General features: G+C 43.3%; 1 protein-coding gene across 3 annotated transcripts in view; it reads right to left on the bottom strand.

Annotated features, from left to right (window-relative positions):
- The window catches only part of PKP3 (plakophilin 3), a 77,922-nt gene that overhangs the window by 12,574 nt on the left and 45,357 nt on the right, over nt 1-19,991 (bottom strand). The window lies entirely within an intron of this gene.

Raw genomic sequence — 19,991 nt, 5'->3', positions numbered from 1 at the left:
TAAGATGCCAACCCAAATACAGTTGTCCCCAAATGAGTAATATCAAATAATTGTACTATAAAGTCCTTTATCCTGGATGTGTCACCTGCAGTCTGAGAAGTAGTCATATTACTTCTTATCAATCATTTGTCTGGAACTCTGTGCGACTGCATATAACTATATTCTCACAATCTGTGCAGCTGCTAACACTCAGCTTTACGGCATGCACGCAAAGACTGCTGTCTGGTTTACTGTCTCCAAGGACTACAAGGTGCAGTCAGTCAGGTTTCGGTTTGGCTGAAAAATCAGCATTAACTATTTTGCATTCTTGATCTCAGACCTAAACATAAGCAAATCCTGCATGCATGCATGTTAAGACCATTTTTTAAAGGCATGCACAACTGAAATAATCTCTGAATATTTATTTTCTCTTTACAGAAGTGGATAGAGTTGACTATGTGTCCAGGACCAAGAAAATGACAAAGACTGACAGTTTTGTGAGAAAAAAAAAATAATAAAAATAATCAGTATAACCTGAGATTTTATCATTTAAACTTCTGCTTTTTCTGGGGTTTTCAGTCCAGTGGGCGGTCCTATCAGTGATTGTATAAGTGTACATACAGAGATGGCTGTCAGTCACTGATAGGACCGCCCACTGGACTGAAAACCCCAGAAAAAGCAGAATTTTTAATGAAAAAATCTCAGGTTATACTGAATCTTTTCTCCATAAAGCTATATATCAATCTACTCAGCTGCTTCTGCTCTGTAACATGGTGCATACAGACTGGACTGCATTTTCATGGTGACAGGTTTCCTTCAAATATTGGTTTCTTTTTGTTTGTGAATTTTTTGGCATATCAATCTGTACCAAAAAAAAGTTTGGAAATTACACACCTATTGCTGTAGGTGAAACATTGTAATCCTGTCTGATAAGCCGCCTTGCTGACAACATTTTGAAAAGTCGAGGAGTCTAAAAAAATACTCAGTGGCAAGTGTAAAAATTGCAAGATTATTATTTTTCATTTTTTTTTTTACTAAAGATTGTGATAGGGAAAAAAAAAAGAAACATTGCCAACATTTAAGAAAAAAACAAAACGTAATAAACCAGATTTAAACAATAGTTATTTTCAGATGATAATGAAATCGCCGATGAGCTGTTGTCTAGTCTGGACATTAGTGACTTATCTGTCATGCAACATTACTGACTTTTCAACAGCCACCGAAAACCACCCTTCCCCGCATATCCCCCCCCATCACAAAAAACACAACTTTGAGTCTGAATGATTGCATTGATAGAAGTAATGTTCTCATGTACAGTGCAGGAATAAAAGGGACCGAAGATACAGATGTTCAAACTGATCTGACTCCAATCTTGTAAGTGATGAAAATATAAAATGTTCTGGATAGATCCCAAGTATGTAATTTGGAGCAAAGCAACAGAGAACTTAAATCTGGTATAGTTGACTTAAATTTGTTAATGTGGCGCACAAAACATTCTTATGGAAGGAAAAACTTTCCGAAAAAAAAAGTCTCATTCACCTAGTATCACATCCATATGATGTACCCCAATTACATGTTGCACCGAGAAACACCTGGTCAATAGTAACTATAAAACATGGATATCGCATTCTCTGCACCAGATATGTCTTCCGGTTTCTCCAACGCCCATCTATCCTAAAGGCACAAAGTAATTTACTTTACTTCAATAAATGTGTTTTTCTCATAAATGTTCCTGGTAGTTACTGTGGACACAGAAAACCAAACAAACTACAGAAAGCAGAACATCTTCTCAACCTACAAAAGTTGACGCTCTCCTTGATATCCTCTGAACCCTGTTATAGAAAGACATCCATAAATCACATACCATGCAAACCCATCCATGCTGCTTTGGATTTAGGTACTTAAGTCTGCAAACATCAGCATCCTAAGTGCGTCAAACCTCCAAAATAAATGAGCTCCTCACCGAAGGAACGACTGGCTCTATGGAGTGAGGTTTTACTCTTATACGAGAAGAGCCAACAACATCTACTTCCTCCCAGTAAGTGACAACGTGCATGCCATTGAGCAAATTGGTCAGACATGGGTAGTAAGACAGAGACCATGCAGTGTCATCTCAACCTGAAACTGTACACAGTCATGGGACATGTTGCAGAGTGACAAATACGACAAATCTTTAGGTTCAGGTGTAGAAAAACATTAGATTTATTTTTTCATTTATTATACTTTTACAGCGCCATCATATTCCACAGCGCTTTACAGACAATATCATCATTGTCCCCATTGGGGCTAAAATCTAGGTCCCCTATAAGTAGGTCTGAAGTATGTGAGGAAACAAACACGGGGAGAACATACAAACTCCTTGCAGATGTGGTCATTGGTGGGATTTGAGTCCAGAACCGCAGCGCTTTGACGCAACACTGCCAACCACTGAGCCACCATGCGGGACTTGTTGTTATTCGGTGTTTGGAACTATGGTAGTTACATTATGACTTTGCAAGTATTGGTGCAGTAGATGGAGCATAGACATGGACAAAAAGCTTCCTCTACATAGGTGGTCATAAAACTCTGATGTTTTCATTGATTGGTTTTTTTTTCTGTTCAATATATATTGGTTCCATCCAAAAACTTAAGGAATATTACATCTTGCAGGATAAATTCCCATTGGAAAATGCTTCAAAAATATTATTGCATGTATAAGGTTAAAAGATGAAAAATTAATTAAATTAGATTGTTGACTTGATTGGGTGAAATCTGAAGGTCTATACCCACTTACTGTGCTGCTCATGAACGGATAAAGACCAATTTTAATGGTTTGCTAGTCCCCTAAAGGCTTGTTCACACAAGTGTGTCTTCTAAAGAGACCCTCCGAGTAACCAATACATTGCGTTATTCCTAGAGCAAGCTCTAAAGGTTTGGTGCATTATACATGGCTCGTTATGGTAAAAGTGGCTATAGGCACTAAAGAGCAGACCTAAGGCTGTGCCAAGAGTCAACAATTTGAGCAAGAAAAATTACATCCAACAATAGAGATTAGAACTAATCAGACCATTAGTAAGGTAAATGTCCCATAGAACTCAGCATGTTCCAGAACAAGCCCCATATTGAGTTTTCAGAAAAGTGGTGTGATAGATTGATATGTGATGTTAATTTCATACAATATTCATCACATCACTCATAGGAAAAAATACAGTCTGGCCCCCATACACATTGGCAGTTTGGGGTTGGGAAGATATCTTTGAGTTCATGATGAAGTCTTCTTAAGCTATTCATTAAGGGAGTAACTTATAGGGGCTGGAGAGGACGCCATTGTCCCTTAGGCATGGGCGTCGAACACCCAATTTATACATCTGTGAAGCACCAGCAGTTCTTGGATCACAATAACCATCCCGATCGCAATTTTGCAGTCCTCGTACAGACCACGATATCCACTCTGCCGAGAGTTTCATGACCCAAAGTCAACAGCTTCCTAGACACACGAGAGGCTGTTGAGATTGGGTCAGGAGACCCACCGCCAGTCCATACTTGGACAGAGTTTCACAGACATTTAACCCATGCACTAATGAAATTAACAAGCAATTAGTACAATTATCGCCAAAAACACTTCTTAATCACCACATTTGACCAATTCCGTAAAATACCCAGTAATTAGTTTGTAGTAAGTAGTTTGTGCTGCTGGAGGGACATTTTTTCTCCTTTGAAGCTTTTCAGTAGATGAACATCTCTGTATGATAAATGGCTTCATAGAGTTATTAACTCAATAGTCATAAAACGCAGACATATAATAACCTCCGAACCTGTTATCAGTTGTCATGCCACAGAGCAGATGTCAGGGCTTAGCCTTCTCGAAATTATCATACATCATATAGATTTCCATCAAGAAACAAGTTATATTTGGTATGTGGATTAGGTTACAAAAGTGGTGTTGATTTTGCACATCTGTAGTTTCTTATTTTTCTATTGCTTATAGCCAACACCTGACAAACCGTGCAATTATTGTGCCTCTTTAGTTGTTTGTGTATTTTTTTTTTTTTGTTAGTGGTGTTTTTACACCAGGCTCAAACAATTAATTTAATGCATTTTTTTACAAGACTTTTTTGATGGTTCCAACCGTTTCATAGCAATCATCTGTACTCCAAATGTGCCAATATCAATGAAGCTGAAGGCAAGCAAGTAGACTGGGAAAAAGCATGTTTGAAAGGTATTTACATGCAATTTTTCAACAGGAATGAAGACCAAATGCCAAAATAACTTGCTGGAAAAAATTACATATAAAAGGTTAAAAGATTTTGTTAATTATCCGGTAAATAATGAATTTAAGGGAAGAGTCACACGGCAGTATAACTCGGACGAGGATCGCAACGCAATGCTCGGACTGGCCATTGGCTCTCCCGGCAAGCATGACAGCTGTGTAGAAAAACATGCTGGCACACTGGGGTTGGGAGAGCCGATGGCCAGTCCAAGAATTTCGTTGTGACCCTCATCCAAGTTATACGGCCGTCTCACTCTTCCCTTAGACTGGTTTATGCACACGAGTGTCTGGCCAAAAGCCATTTCTCACGACTCCCCATAAACAGACATGTCTGGCTCTGCCTAATGTCAACGTCTATTTCATTGAGACGAGAAGAATAAGCTGGTGCCAGTCACCTCTAACAGCCTGCACGAATAAAGAATTAAGCATGTTGAAATCTGCCAGGAAAAGAAGATTTGGGCATGTCAACTACAGTTAGGGAGTTACCGAGTGCAATATGCACTAGATTGCCACAAATTAGCAGGTTCTGCTGGCTCTGAGCTCATGTATATGGCCAGCTTCAGCTAGCAGATTAGAGGCCTATGATGTGTGTGCAGTTAATTAGTATCTTCTCATGAAAATTAGCTCAACCCCCTGGCATTTTACCATCCTCTAAAGAAAAAAAAAAATAATGGATCAGAAAATTTAAGAGATCCTAGGAGACTTGCCCAAAGAGTCATCAAAGGCCTCTTATTAGGCTTATCCTATCCAGTATATCGAACACAAAAAGGTCTTTAGGACAAGAGCAACACACTAAAATGTAGCTTTCCTACGAAGTTCTACATCAACCGAGAAGGCTTTAGTGCTCATTTGAGGCTCCTTGGTTACCAGCTTGGTCAGTGATTTCTCTGAATACCCTGCAGTGGCTGGATGAGTTATAGGTCGTTTTCTATCTGAATGGGAATAGAGGTTAATTGGCATTTATGGAGCGACTCTTGGTCTTGTGCACATGAATGAGCAAATTCACTGAAACCCCAACTAATCCGGGCAGCAGGGTATTAAACAGTCAGCATTGGCAAAGAATGTGTTTTTTCCAATATGCGAGTGTTGAAATGTAAAATAAAGTTGGGTTGGGGATATTGCATACAATCATCATTATTCAGAAAGGAAATCCAGCATATGTGCATAACACCCTAGGCCACTGATGTCGCTCTATAGCCTAGACGCAAACTAAATTAATATCTAGCATTAAGGGCTCATGCACACACCGTACAAGAAAATCAGAGTGGCATCAGTGTTTTTGATCAGAGATTCATCAGAGTTTGGTCAGGGTTTCATCGGTTTTTCTCTGATGAGAAAAAAAAAAAATGTCACCACCTTCTCCTATCTTCAGCACTCAGATGACTAGACTTATTAGACATAGGGCACGACTCAACAGAGCTTTGACAGAATTCTAGCTCAAAAACTGAGAACATTTTGTCACAGCTGAAAATTGTGCCAAAGTTTTGTAACTCGGCGCTTTCATGCCAGTTTCACAGCTCTGCTAAAATGCAGCGGTGAGGTGGGGGAGGAGGGGTAATGCAACAGCTCCTCTAAATCATGACGAGCAGTGGCGTTCCGTATGCCAGAAATCTCACTTTAGTCCCCAACTGTAGTAAGATTTCTGATGTAGCACGTGGAGGAAGAGAAGCACAATGTTGTAGAGTACCATAAAAGAACAAAATTTTTTTTTTTTTAAAAAAAAAAAGAAGACTCCACCAAAAGACAATCCCCCCCCCCCCCCCAAAAAAAAAAAAACACAACAAGAAGGTGCTTACAGAGTTAGTATATAGAGAAATGGTGGGGATTAGAATGATGTGATATGTATAGGAGACTCTCCTATTTTACTTGTGCTACAGGTTAATAGGAGGCACATCAGGGTAGGAAAGTGCAGGCGATGTCCATAAATCCTAAATGGTCAGTCAACAGGAAGTGAAGAACCAAGTGTGAGTGGCTAGTGGTATTTTCATCAGCAACAAAAAATGTTCATGACAATACAACACTTTTCTGGGCTCTGGGGGGGTCCCTTTTCAACAGAACAGAGACAGCATACACAGATATCACAGAGCCCATATGCACGTTTTATTAAGAGGTTTGGAAATATTCGGACTATAACTAGGCTGTGAGTTTGGGGCGCTTGACACAGCTTTTCTATGGATGTCTCTATGTACCAGTACTCACACAGAGATTTTATCAGAAAGCTTAACTCAACTGCAGGAGGCACGTATGAAGATTCCAGAAGAAGATTTATTTATAAGCTGAATTATTTTAGTTATGCACAAATACAGTAGGTAAAAAGACTATTCTGAAGCAAAAGATGCAAAGACCTGAGCTTAACATGGCTGACATACAAAAAGAGGAAGAAGGGAGGGGTTACTCACATCAGAGCTAGAAAGGCAGACAAGGAGAGAAGGGCGGGGACAAACTTCGAAAAGGCAAACCTTATTGCATAGCAATTCAACAGCAACAATACGATACTGTACGATTCCCAAGTCGTGGGACATGACAGGAAATAAAACTTTATATACTACAATATGCAAGAGGTTTTATCTGGAAGTTTTGCACTAGAACATTGTCCCATATATTTTGTGTTGTTGATGCAACTTTTACTGGCCATGTACACTTATCTATTAAAACGAAGGGTCCTGATGTGATCACACATATTATACATATGTCGGCCAAACCCACCAATTTCAGCAAGACTGGCCAGCTAACTAATAAGGGGTTGGCCCAACTTTCCACCAACAGCAGATGTATTAAGGAAGAATGATCAGGCATATGATAGATATATATATATATATATATATATAGATATAGATATAGATCTAGATATACACATATATATATATATGACGCGCCCCTGGGCCTGCTGTGTCGCGCAGCGTCTCGCGCACGGGGGCTTACCCGGAACCGGATCAGATGAGGGTTGTAGTCTCCGAGTGGCGGGGACCCGGTCCGTGCCCAGGGAGTCAGACTCAGTGTGTGGCAGTCTTGATAGATGTTATTTGAGTGTCGACTACGCCACCCGTTGATTAGCAGCTATGGAGCTGCCGCTGCAGGGCAGACCGCTGAGGCCGGTGTAGAATTGTGCAGCGTGATAGTATAACCCCCAACGGGAGGGGTATGGCCTCAGGGCAGCCGACGTGGAAGATGGGGGTAGCAGTAACCACTCAGAGACGGTGCGGTGTAATTCAGGGTCTTTACTGGTAACAACGATAGACCCTCCCGGAGTACTTGCTAGCGAACGGGGCCTGGTCAGTCCTTGAGCAGATGGGATCTCCCCTGGCCAGGCGGAGTTGTAGGCCTCCCAAACTGACTGTACTCTTCTGGCTACCTTGCTAGAAGCGGATATAAGTAGCCCACGTCCCTGAGTGTACTGTGTGGTGCTCACCCGTATGGCCGGTGACTCGGGGCCTTCTATTGGCTTCCGCTCCACGATGGCGGTGCTGGTCCCACACGTGTGACCGTGCCTTCGGGTTTCTGGGCCTGAGGACCTGAAATCCCCTGCCGGTCGGCTTCTGCTGCTGGGTAGGAGTTAGTCCCCACAGCCTCGGACGCCGGGTCCGGTAAGAAAGCTTCTCAGTCAGGGCGAGCTCTGCAGCTGCCAGCCCCTGACTCATAGTAGTATTGCTCCCACTGAGCTCCAGCTGTTTCTTCCTATGACTGTCTCTTGTCTCTACTCTCCTGGACTCCTAACCCTGCTTCAGCCCCGGGTTTATATAGGGGAAGTTCTTCCCCTCCCAAGACTGGGCAGGAGGTGTGGCATGCATAGGATCCCTGACCAAAGGACCTCCCACCTGCTCTCAGACATAACATCTCTATCACTGTGGCAACCAGACCCCTGGGGTGTCACATATACACATATATATATATATACACACATATATACACACACATATATATACACACACACATATATATACACACACACACATATATATACACACACACATATATATACACACACACATATATATACACACACACACACATATATATACACACACACACATATATATACACACACACACACACTTCTCCATCATTATTCTAATGGAAGATGCATCTTGAGAGAATAATCTAACAGTGGCTTATTCCCGCTGAAAACAGATGAATACGGGGATGCTAGAGAAGTCGTGTGATGGCTATGGGCTGCCGTACTGTAAGTAATGAGACTGGCCCTAGGAGTGATCAAGGACACAGTTGGCCATAGACAAATATGTTGCTCCTGCACTTCCTAAACAAGCAAAGACCAGTCAGGTTGAATTGTCACACCAAAATACCAGAAAAACCATTGACACAATAAGGTTCCGTGGAAGAATCCATTTGGAGAGACTTTAGAACCAACAACTTGCCACAAGCATCATATCAAACATTATAAAATTATTTATAAATTATGTGATCAACTATCACACAGATTGCAATGAATTTGTGAGTGTGCGCAATTTCTGTAGAGATGGAGGGATAGTTTCCCTTTCCTAGACCGACTGGCAGCAGATTTCCTGAATCAAACTCAATAGCCTCATAGGCAAATGTGAGGAGGTAGAGTTTGGGCTGGGAGACCTGTGACCAGTCCATACATGGACCATATTTTACAAACCTCTAAATTTGGCCATACACAAGATAAAAGTAGCATGATGGTTGACCAAGCATTGAACCAATAGTCATCTGGCTCAATTAAGCCATACATATTTTATTCCATATTGGCCCTTGCAGTTATTCAAATTGGTTATACATGTTCAATAGCACCAGGCAAAGGATGATCGATCTTTCTTGGAAAAATCTTTCCTGGAAAATTTTACAACAATCTTCTGTTAAGATGATGACTGAACAGTCAGTGGTCACCTCCTTCACAGACAGCACAAAGCTCCTGTTCTCAAAATGGCCGATGATGGAGGAGCACCTGACCACGAGCCTCCTCCAACTGGAAAACATTACATTTGGTAAAACTTTGTCTATTGACAGAGGCTGATGTACAGGTGCGGTCACATTCTCCCTCCACCAGCAGCCATTTTGTGGACAGGAGAGCTGTTTGTGATGAAGGCTGCACTTAAATCCAGGAGGAGAACCTGTAATCCTTATATATTAGTAAATGGCACAAAATCATGTAAAGTGGAGACGACAATGATCTACAGGTTGTGAAAGGTCATGTATCGGTGTGCTCGGTAACCCAAGATCTTATGTATTTACTGTCGTCATGGAAATCATTGAATACATTGCGCAATGTCCGGAGAATTCCCACAACCCCCTTCGGTTTTTCTCTCATCAACCAGAGCAGATTACTAATCCGTATTATCCTTTAGTGCTGAATCAGCTAGAAATATTCCTGTAAAACATCAAATGGCTACTAATGCACTAGTCACACTGACCAAACCAGTTAAACAACCTTAGCCACAAATCCGAGCGACTACCAGAATGCAGACCAGGGACATTACGTGAATGTTTTTGGGTGCACAAGACATAATAGATCGAGCAGATTTATTTTATGCCATATTGTTAACATTTCTAATAATTTTTAAAAGCAATAAATGTTTATAATCACTTAATAAAAAGGCATAGGGAATTTCCGGGAAAGCTGTAATGGCAGCTAGCCCAAGAAACAACTCCTACACATCTCAATAGAAGTTTGGACTGCCTGCCCAAAAATAACCCAATTCGAGAATATTTACTAGGGATTTTTATTTTGGGCAGACATGCTCTGTAATAAAACATACAATTCTGTATGCTGCAATCCGCCATAGCTTCTGTTGAAGTCACGGAAAACCCTGAACAAGCAGCATTGATAGACGGTAAGAGGTCTGCACACTGTTTTTGCACCGAGCCTCAAAGGGGTCCTCCCAAGAAATGTGCTAAAATAAATACACATTTAAAATATTGAACATTTTTCTAAATACCTTCATTTAGCAAAAAGTTATGCTTCATCTACTGCACTCAGGATTCAAAGATGGCAGCTACCATCAATCACAACCAGTCCTAGGTTTCAGGACGGGCAGCGTGAAGCACGAGACAGAAGTCACGTTAAAGCAGCATCCTGTCCATTATCGTGAACAAGTTATTCCCTATCCACAGGATAACTTGATAATCAGTGGGAATCTGACCGCTGGGTCCTTAAGAACAGGGACTTGAAAGGAACAAAAAGGTGTGCAAGGTCAACCTCTGGTCCATTCAAGGTCAGTGGAACTGCAGAGCACAGTGCTGAGCTTTCTCCAAGAGTTCCATAGACAGTGAATGGAGCGCAGGGTGCGCAAGTGCACCTCCTCTGCATCCATGATGGTGCTGCAGATCGCTGAGGGTCCCAGTGGTTGGATCCACAGCTATCAGCAAGTTAGCCCTTATCCTGTAGCTAGAGAGTATTTTTTTTTTTTTTGGGGGGGGGGGGGGGGGATAACGATTTAAATCACATACTGTTTATAGATCAGTCGTTAGCAATGAGCATCATCACTGATTGGTAATTGTTGGAGATGAGCAAAATGATTCACAGGACTTTAAAATTTCCTACTACTGGCTGACACCCTCTCCCAATTAGTAGGCACACATTACGTCATGACGTCTGTCGCAACTGCAAAGTAATGATGTTGCAGGGGCCTGCTAAACTAAAGAGGCATGCAGGACGCCGGAAAGTAGTAGGAAGTTCACAGTGTTCTAGTCCGGCTGTCATGGAGTACCAGCATGGTCGCTGAACCAGAGTCCTCTGAATCGTTTTGCACAACTCTAGTAATTGTTCAAGTCTATGAGACCTGTCAGAATTTCTTGGTGGTCTGTTGGGCCCCATCTAAAATGAAAGAGCCACGGCACCTCACCTTAATGGGTTTAAGGCAATGGTTTAAACCATTTATGGCCAAGGACCACACACTCATATTAAACCACTCCGCAGGGCCGGAATAAAATGGATATTAATAATCGGATTTGTGCAGATTCTACATTCAGGAGGCGGCCATGCATGTACCAGTCTTCCTCAAAAATATAGGTCTTACAACTTCTATAAACTACAGTAGAGACAGCCACATGTACAGGCTTCCACCTTCTAATTAATAAACCTAATTAAAATACTGCTTTCAAGATAGTCAGCCAGCAGTCAAGAAACCCAATTTTTCTAATATAATAAGGGTTCAGACAGTCCACCATTAGTCCTGCTCCTAGTCTGTGTGTCACTAATCTTGGTGTGTATGTGTGGCTGCTCAAATGTAGTTTCCTTGTCAGGCAAGCATTTCTATATCCATATGATTGGGGGCTGCAGCTGAATGGGGTATCACGGGCTGCAAGTTGTACAGAAAAAAGCCACATGTACAGACCAATCACTGTGCCTTGATAAACCTTTATTAACACTATCTGAAATATGGGTGATCAATGCATGGTTCCTTCTTTTTTACAAGATTTGGATCCAAAATAACAGGACATTTAAGTCGAGCACATTCTTTCAAAATGGGCTAGAGAAACACGGCGTTTCCTAGCACAGTAGCTTCTAGATGGATTTGGAACACTAGGCTAGCACGAACCCACCTCAGAGCCTGATGAAGACCCTGCTGCCAAGTTGAAACGTGTTGCATGTTCTTTATAGCCTTAAACTTTGTGCTTGTTTGCCATTTTTTTGTACTCTCGAGTAACCTTTTAATAAAATCTAATTTAGTCAACATCCTGCTAGTTCCACTTTGTATCCCATCTAGACTTACCCAACCAATAGCGCTCAAGGATCAGTATATTTCTCCAACCAACAGAGCTCAAGGATCAGTATATTTCTCCAGACTTTATGTTCTTTCTACCCACGAACACCCCCAAAATTGCACAGAAATACCCCTTTCAATCAAACTGCAGCAAACCAACCCAATTTGCAGTCTGATCTGAATGAGAGCCCCACATATTGCATGGGCTTTTTGGAAAGTATAGTATTTCTGTAAAAGGTATTGGTTTCACACTATGTTTTTAGAAACGCGTCACTGCAGTTTTGATTAAGGTTTTGAAGCCCAAGCTAGTAAGAGATCTAAAAGATTGGTGAAGTATAAAAAGACTGTTTCCTTCCTGATAGATTCATTTCTGGCTTGGACTTAAAAAATAAATAGAATAAATCGAAAAATTGAAGTGATGTTTTTCCACTGCATGCAAATCCAACCAGTTGTAATAACAATCAAGTTCATGATTAATCTAGAAGAAATTTGAAACTTAGACATGATAATTAAATGGGACAATTGTCACAAGAAGTTGTCTGTAATGTGATCAACCATTCAAAATTTCCAGAATGTCACCATTTCCTATACAATTGCGATGGAGCAACAAGCTACATCCCATGACCGCTTGTAACTTGTAAATGCCAGACTTTAGCATTGTTCTAGAATTCTATTCATGAACTAGCAGGATCAGAATGAACAGGATTATTGTTCTGTCCGATAAGAGTTTGGACTAAATTGTGTGTGTACAGATAACTAGAAGAACATTTTTTTGAAAGGGAAGTATGCGATTACCATGACTAAGTAACTCAACATCTGTGGCCGCAATCTATGGGGTTTCCATGACCTTACAGTAATTTCATGTTATTCCTGGGCGCAGTAATACAACCTTGTTAGAACAGAACAATCATGTTTGTCCCTTTAGCCCACAAGAAAGACATTGAAACATGATCTGTTTCTGTGACGTCTACAGAACACTGCTGGATAATACTTATGAGACTGCGCTATGCAAAAGATTCCAGGGGGAAGGTGGCTTAGGAAGACTCATTTTACATATACAAAACAGCAAAGGGAACTATCCGGAAAGATAAGCTTGTAAATATGATATGGAAATGATGAAAATAAAATGCACAAGTTACAATTTATAGAATATTTACACTCTATTGTTTTTGTTCTCCAGGTCATTGATTTAAAGTGGTATTTCCAGCTCCAAGATTCTGTCCCAATATGTTGTAAGTGTAATAATAATATTAGCAAATATTTCCAATTAGAAGTGCAGTATAGTTCTTCTGATTTGAGATATTTCTTACCCCATGTGCAGGGCATTGCAGTAGCTTAGGTATCCATGGTTACGACCATTCATATAATGACAGTTTGTTAGTTGTTACTGGTCATAGCCATGGACACCTAAGCTACTGCAATGGCCTGCATATTTCTCCGACTGCTTCAAACACATGAACACTCGCCCATGCTGATCACTAATGTGTATTTGTGGTGCCCCTGAGGGTAGATCGGGGGAACCATGTAGTGGGTGAAGGTGGAGGACACACTTTTAGGAAGCACTTAATTTCATATATAATCTACGGCCATCTTGGGTTTAAGGTCTTTTGATTGTGGTTTTCTGTCAGGGTCCAGCAAGAGTCTGCAGCTGGCTGAAGATTCGCGGTCCTCGTTCTCTGGCGTTGAGGAGAGGAGCGGGTTAGAGTTAACCACTGTCTCTACCCGGTCAGGGTCCTGTCCTAAGAAGGCCTTGCAGGGGAGCAGAGGAGATACGGACGGAGCGGATTCGCCACCTGTATTCTTTACTCTGGCTTAGCCAGAGGGATTCCTGCTGCAAAAGAGGTGACCGGCCCCCGATATCTGACTGTGTACTTCACGTCACTGTTGGAAAGGCCCGACGGCTTAGTGGATCCCAGGGAGGAACACAAGCGGGAGAAGGAGAAGGCGAGGAACACACTGACGGGGTTTTGGCAGGTGCTCCTGATCTACCTGGGAATGTAAGGTCATACATATGGGAAGGAAAAATGGAAGTCACCAGTACTCACTGAATGGGAAATCATTGGGGAATTCAGAGATGGAGAAGGACTTGGGCATCTTGATTGATAGCAAACTAAATTGGAGTGCCCAAAGTCAGGCCGCTGCTGTAAGGGCAAACAGGGTAATGGGATGTATCAGAAGAGGTATAGCTGCAAAGGATGAGAACATTGTTCTTCCACTGTACAAAGCACTGGTCAGACCACACTTGGAATACTGTGCTCAGTTATGGGCCCCAATATATAGAAAGGATATAAATGAGCTTGAAAAGGTACAAAGGAGGGCAACAAAATTAATAAGGGGAATGGAGGGACTGCAATACCCAGAGAGGTTGGCAAAACTAGGACTATTCAGCCTGGAAAAGAGAAGGTTGAGGGGGGACATAATAAATGTGTACAAATATGTTAGGGGACAGTATAGAGACCTTGCCCGGGATTTGTTCAAAAGGAGGGATATTACGGTAACAAGAGGGCATTCACTAAGACTGGAAGAGAAAAGGTTTCAGCACCAGCATAGGAAGGGGTTCTTTACGGTAAGAGCAGTGAGAATATGGAATTCACTGAGTGAGGAGACGGTAATGTCGGATTCACTACACCAGTTCAAGCGGGGACTGGATGCTTTTCTAGATACCAGGCAGATTTCTGCATATACTTAACAATAGAATAAAATAGTAGGTTGATACAGGGATTTATTCTGACTGCTGGTTTCAGAGTCGGGAGGGAATTTTTCCTCAGGTGAAGATTGGCCAAATCATTTGGGGTTTTTGCCCTCCTCTGGATCAACTTTAGCAATTACAGAACTAACAGGTCGAACTTGATGGACGCAAGTCTTTATTCGGCTTTACTAACTATGTGACTATGTGACTATATGGGAAGTGCTGAACCCCCTTCCCGGTGGCCGCAGTACGCCGTGTGTAGCAGAGAGAAGCTTTGCGGCTGAAAGTTCATCTGAAAGCGAGTAAAGACTCGGATGACTTCATTCACCACCTCCGCTTGTTTATTCCTGCACAGCACTGCACCCACCATACCCCCTAACAGTTCTTTAACTGCTGCCCTGAGGCCTACTCCGCCTGTGGGGAGTAGCACCAACCGAGCTGCCCAAAACACCGGCCTCAGAGGACTGCTGCAGCGCTGGTGGCCTTCACCAGAAACCACAGGTGGCGTAGTCGAGCAAACCACTCATCCTAAAAGAAGACCATTATTTTCATGTGACAGCCCTGGGCACGGACCGGGTCACGGCCACGACTGCATCCCCGCAACACCTACACTGACCCGGCTCCGAGTACCCCACCGCTCAGGGAGGGCGAGGTGTGACGCCTCTTCTCCGAAGTCCTTTTGTTTACCCTGGGAGATGGGGGACTCGGAGTCGGGTCCTGTGATGGAGAGATGGGGTGCAGCCGTGGCCCGGACCCGACCCGTGCTCAGGGCCGTCACAATTTAAAAAGGATGGTGTGGGCTTATCCGGGTTGAGTGGCTGATTTTACGACTACGCCACCTGTGGCACCTGGTGAAGGCCACCAGCGCCGCTGCAGTCCGCTGAGGCATGGTGTTATGGCGGCCGTCGTTGTTACTACTCGCCACAGGCGGACCAAGGCCTCAGGGCAGAGGGACAGGATGGAGGGGGTAGTAGTAGAGGAGAACAGGCGCCGCGTCGTGCGGTGTAGCGCAGAATAAACAGTCCGGAGGCCATAGGGGTGAACTTCCAAAGCTTTACTCACATAAGAGATGGCAGAAGGAAGGAGACTCCCTGCTCCCCGCGGAGTCCTGCGGTCACCAGGGACGGGGGTCCGACAACCTCCGACCAAGTCCAGCATTCAATCGGGACCCTGCACCAGAGTGTTCCTGAACTACAGACCGAATCCTTTCCTGTCCGTGTGTGAAGATAGGCCGGGTCTCCCTCTGAACTCCTCTCAGAAAAAGGGTACGGGTGGCAGCTCCGCTCCTTCGGATACCCGGTGGGATCCTCAGGGCCTACCGGGCTTTCCCAACCAGGACATGGAGTAGCAAGGTCGGGTGTCGGGGGCCGGTACCCCTCTTGCAGCAGGACTCCCTCTGAATATATCAGGTTGGCGAGGACAGGTGGCGTACACCGCTCCATCTGCATCCTCCGTGGGATCCATTTGCTGTGGAGCTACACTCTTAAGCTCCGGGCCTTCTTGGTCGTGGTCCTTGACCGGGTTGAGACATTCCTTGTCTGCAACCACACCCCTCGTCCCAAGGCCAGGGTACGAGGGCTGTGTCTCCATCCACTGCAGGTCCACACAGGATCCACGCTCAGGGTAGGAGATCACAGTACAAGACAGCCAGTAACTTGACTAACAAGGACCGGCAAAGAACGATCAAAGAACCAAGAACCAAAATGGCTTTTTATTAAATATGAAATTTTAAGTGTCACTAAATTGTGAGTCCTCCACCCTCACCCACTAACTGGTTCCCCTAACTCTTGGTTCCCCAGTCTCCCTGTAACCAGGAGGGCAGCACCTAGTGCATTCTAGCCCCCTCTGGTGGAGAAATGTGGTGTAGAAATGTGGTGTTGGATGTAAAGGTAGGGTCCTGACCATCACGCTGTTCTTACCTCAGAGGAGGAACACCACACTCCATTAGAGAAGTGCAGCATCCCTGTGGCGGTCGAACCCTCAGGGGCGCCACAGAGGCGTCACATATTCAACAGGGGGAGAGGAGAAAATAGCTGTCAGACATCTCTGCAAGCTGCTTACCTCTCCTGAAACAAAAGGGTTGGGTTTTGAAACTCCAAGGGCCCGATCCTCTCCCTCTCTCTCCCAACATTATCTGTCAGGGGACATTCGGGAGATCTCCATATCAGCAGACTCGCCTAATATGTATGGAGGACCCTTAATTTCCTAACCATCCTGAGCCTCACACATTGTGCTTCACATGAACACACCATGAAGACTATCATTCTCCTGCCAGACGGCACAAGTGGTCATGTAGCTTGGACTTAGGGTGTATTGTAACAAGAAGACCAGCATGTATTGCCTCCATACTGTATCCACAGAAATACCGATTATTTCAAGATATCTCAGTAAACTAACACTATAAATTAAACCTCCTGTTAAGATTGCATGCTATCACACAGATCCATGGCGGAGCGCCTCCTCTACCATGTGCAGATATGAACGAGCCACCTACAAGTTGTTTAGATTCAAATAGTTGGACCGGTCTACGAGTCTTTTCCACATTCGGTGCCCTTTGAACCGCACAGTGGCTGACCCTGTATATACAGACTAATATACATGCTTTCACAGTGCATACATTATAAAAGGCAGGGATACAGACTCTGCATGACTTAAACACACACATTCAAAAGACATATCCATAGTGGCTTCCACACACACCCAGACACTCCTCACACAGCTGGGTGCAGACTTTGCCTCGATTCATGGGGGAGTTTCCCAGAGAACAAACTTAGAGCTGATAACTAGTGAATGATTTGTAAAAGGCGGTATGGAGGGAGGGAGGCATGGAGCAAACTGCACTGCTACACAATCTCTCCCCCTCTCTGTGTAGATGGATTAATACAATATTTGCTTCCGAAAGACCTTTTGGCTAACTTTGGATCTCTGATCAGACAGGTTGGATTACACTGCCCTATCACCAATGTCAGACAGTAGGATCGGGCAATAAATATGTAATGTCTATCCACAGCTTAAGATATTCCTGCACATACTCTCTTGTATAAAGGTGCTTTCACATTGCGTTCCAGCACCTGTTCGGTGGCTCCATAGGGGCATACGTCTGGAGCCCAGCAAAAAGGGATTCGGACGTATTCACTGACAGGGCCATAGACCATAATGGTGCCGGCAGAGCGATCGTGCGCTTTACCGTGCATCATTTTCAAGCAGGGGTGTGGGTGTCCGCCTCCAGTAGGCATATACGTCCGAAAATAATGCACAACACAGGGCACGTTCGTCCTGTTGGCACCACGATAGTCTATGCCCCCGTCGGCGCATACATCCAAATTTCATTTTGCGGGAGGAGATTCAGATGCAGGCCCCGACGGGGCCTCCAAGCAGGTGCCGGAACGCAATGTGAAAGCTCCCCATCAGAGTTACTATAGCCCAGTGGCATAACCATGAAGTGTGCAAAGCAAATTGAATAAACTATGGGGCAGTTTCAGTAAGACTAGTGTTGCACACACCAGCCTCAGTGAAGGGCTCGCTGGAGTATGACGTGCCAAACTCATTAAGAGGTTGGACTGGAGTAGTATTTCTGGTGAAAGAAAAAACGCAGGCACTTTTGCTAAATTTGACGAGTATAGCCATGCCCTGCACCCCCCGCAGCTCTGCCCATTTTGGCATAAAACTAACAAAAGTTGCAAAATGTTTGCACAACTCTGCATTGCGCAAAAGTTTGCATACTTTGCAAAGCATTTTCACCAGTATAATGCGATAAAAGCTTTGATGAATCGCTGCATATATGTGCAACCGGTGCCACTGCACATAGATCCATCTTAAAGAGTTCCAATGATACTGTAAACACTAACTAAACTTTCATTAATTTATTTTTTTTATAGTTTACTCCAGCATGGAAAATTATGCAACTTTACAAAAATTTATATTTTTTTATTTTTATTTTTTTTAATTTAATACAAGTGGCTTATAAATCCCTACTTTTCCACAGTCCATTTGCCTGTCTTCAGCCACATGGATATCAGAACATACTCATTTGGAGTACTGATGCTGGCAGTGAATATGTCAACTTTGTCTCACTAACTCTGGGGATAAGCTGGTGCAGGAGATTGTTCTGATAATTACAACACTTAGAGGAGGAGACAGGTGCTTTCACATCACTGCCATCACTTGTACTCCAAATTAGTTAGTTGTAATATCAATGTAGCTAAAGGCTGAATGCGAAACCTGGACAATAAAACAAAAACCGAAGTAGTATCGACGCCTTTGAAATATGGGGCTGGAGAAGGAGTTTATCAATACAAGAAGAACAAACAAGTCAATTTTGGAACCAATTAAGCCAAACATGTCACTGGAAGCAAGGATCACCAAGCTACGACTTGCCTACTTTGGACACATCATAGGAAGAGAGCAATCACTGGAGAAAGACATCATGGTCAGAAGAGTAGAAGGAACAAGGCGAACAGGAAGACCAGCAACCCGATGGCTTGATACCATCAAGATAACGGCGGAGAAGAGCCTGGTGGACCTATCTAAGCTTGCACAAGATCCATCTTTCTACAGAGCATTCATCCATCAAGTCGCCATGGCTCGAGATTGAGATGAAAAAGGCGGGCAAGTTAGACTGGGGAAAGGCAGGGGTTTGGAAGCCACTTGCATGCAGTCATTTTTCATTTTCTTTACAGGAATAAAGACTTAAGTCCCTAATAAAGTGGTATGTGAAGTCCCATTATTTTCCATGCTAGACAAGATTTAAACAATAAAACCAAAATTAAAATTTATTTGCGCATTGGGAGGGAGAGTGTTTGCCAACATGACACGAGCAGCTGTTTGCCAGGTATCGGCAGATTTTTTTCACACCAAGCAGGTATTGTACTGTAAAATAGTGCTGTCTTTTTTTTTTCCCTTCAAAAACAATGGATAAATGGTATAGATAAGCAATTAAATTCAAGCTGCCCAGGTTTGCGGTCCAGTTCTCTGTGGCTAGGCCTTCAGATGGCATCTAGGGCACCTTTGACGCTTATTGGACCCTGCCACGTCACGATGCTAAGTGAGGTCTACTGAGCAACAAAGATGTCAGGCGCAGAGGTGAAGACTTCCTGACACAGAAGACTGGACACCACACAGTGACAGAGTGAATAAATTGCTCTTTTCCATTACATGGACATACTTTTGAGAAATTTTATAAAGTCCTAAATGAAGTGGTCTTTCTCTAATCCACATGAACAGATGGAAGACAAGTGGCCCTTATACTATTGGTACACCGGAACCTTCTGTTGTTGGTGTACGCTCCTGGTGCACAGGTACTGTAGCATTTGCCACGGAAGCCTAAATGCCCCTCTGCCAAATAACAAGGTGCCAGGCACATGGTAGGTGGGGGCCTCATTATATATTTAATTTG

This window comes from Phyllobates terribilis, unplaced genomic scaffold (genome assembly GCF_046119375.1).
Source record: "Phyllobates terribilis strain yellow unplaced genomic scaffold, ASM4611937v1 Scaffold_13__5_contigs__length_258822181, whole genome shotgun sequence".
Classification (NCBI taxonomy): domain Eukaryota; kingdom Metazoa; phylum Chordata; class Amphibia; order Anura; family Dendrobatidae; genus Phyllobates; species Phyllobates terribilis.
This window is presented reverse-complemented; position numbering and strand designations above follow the sequence as displayed.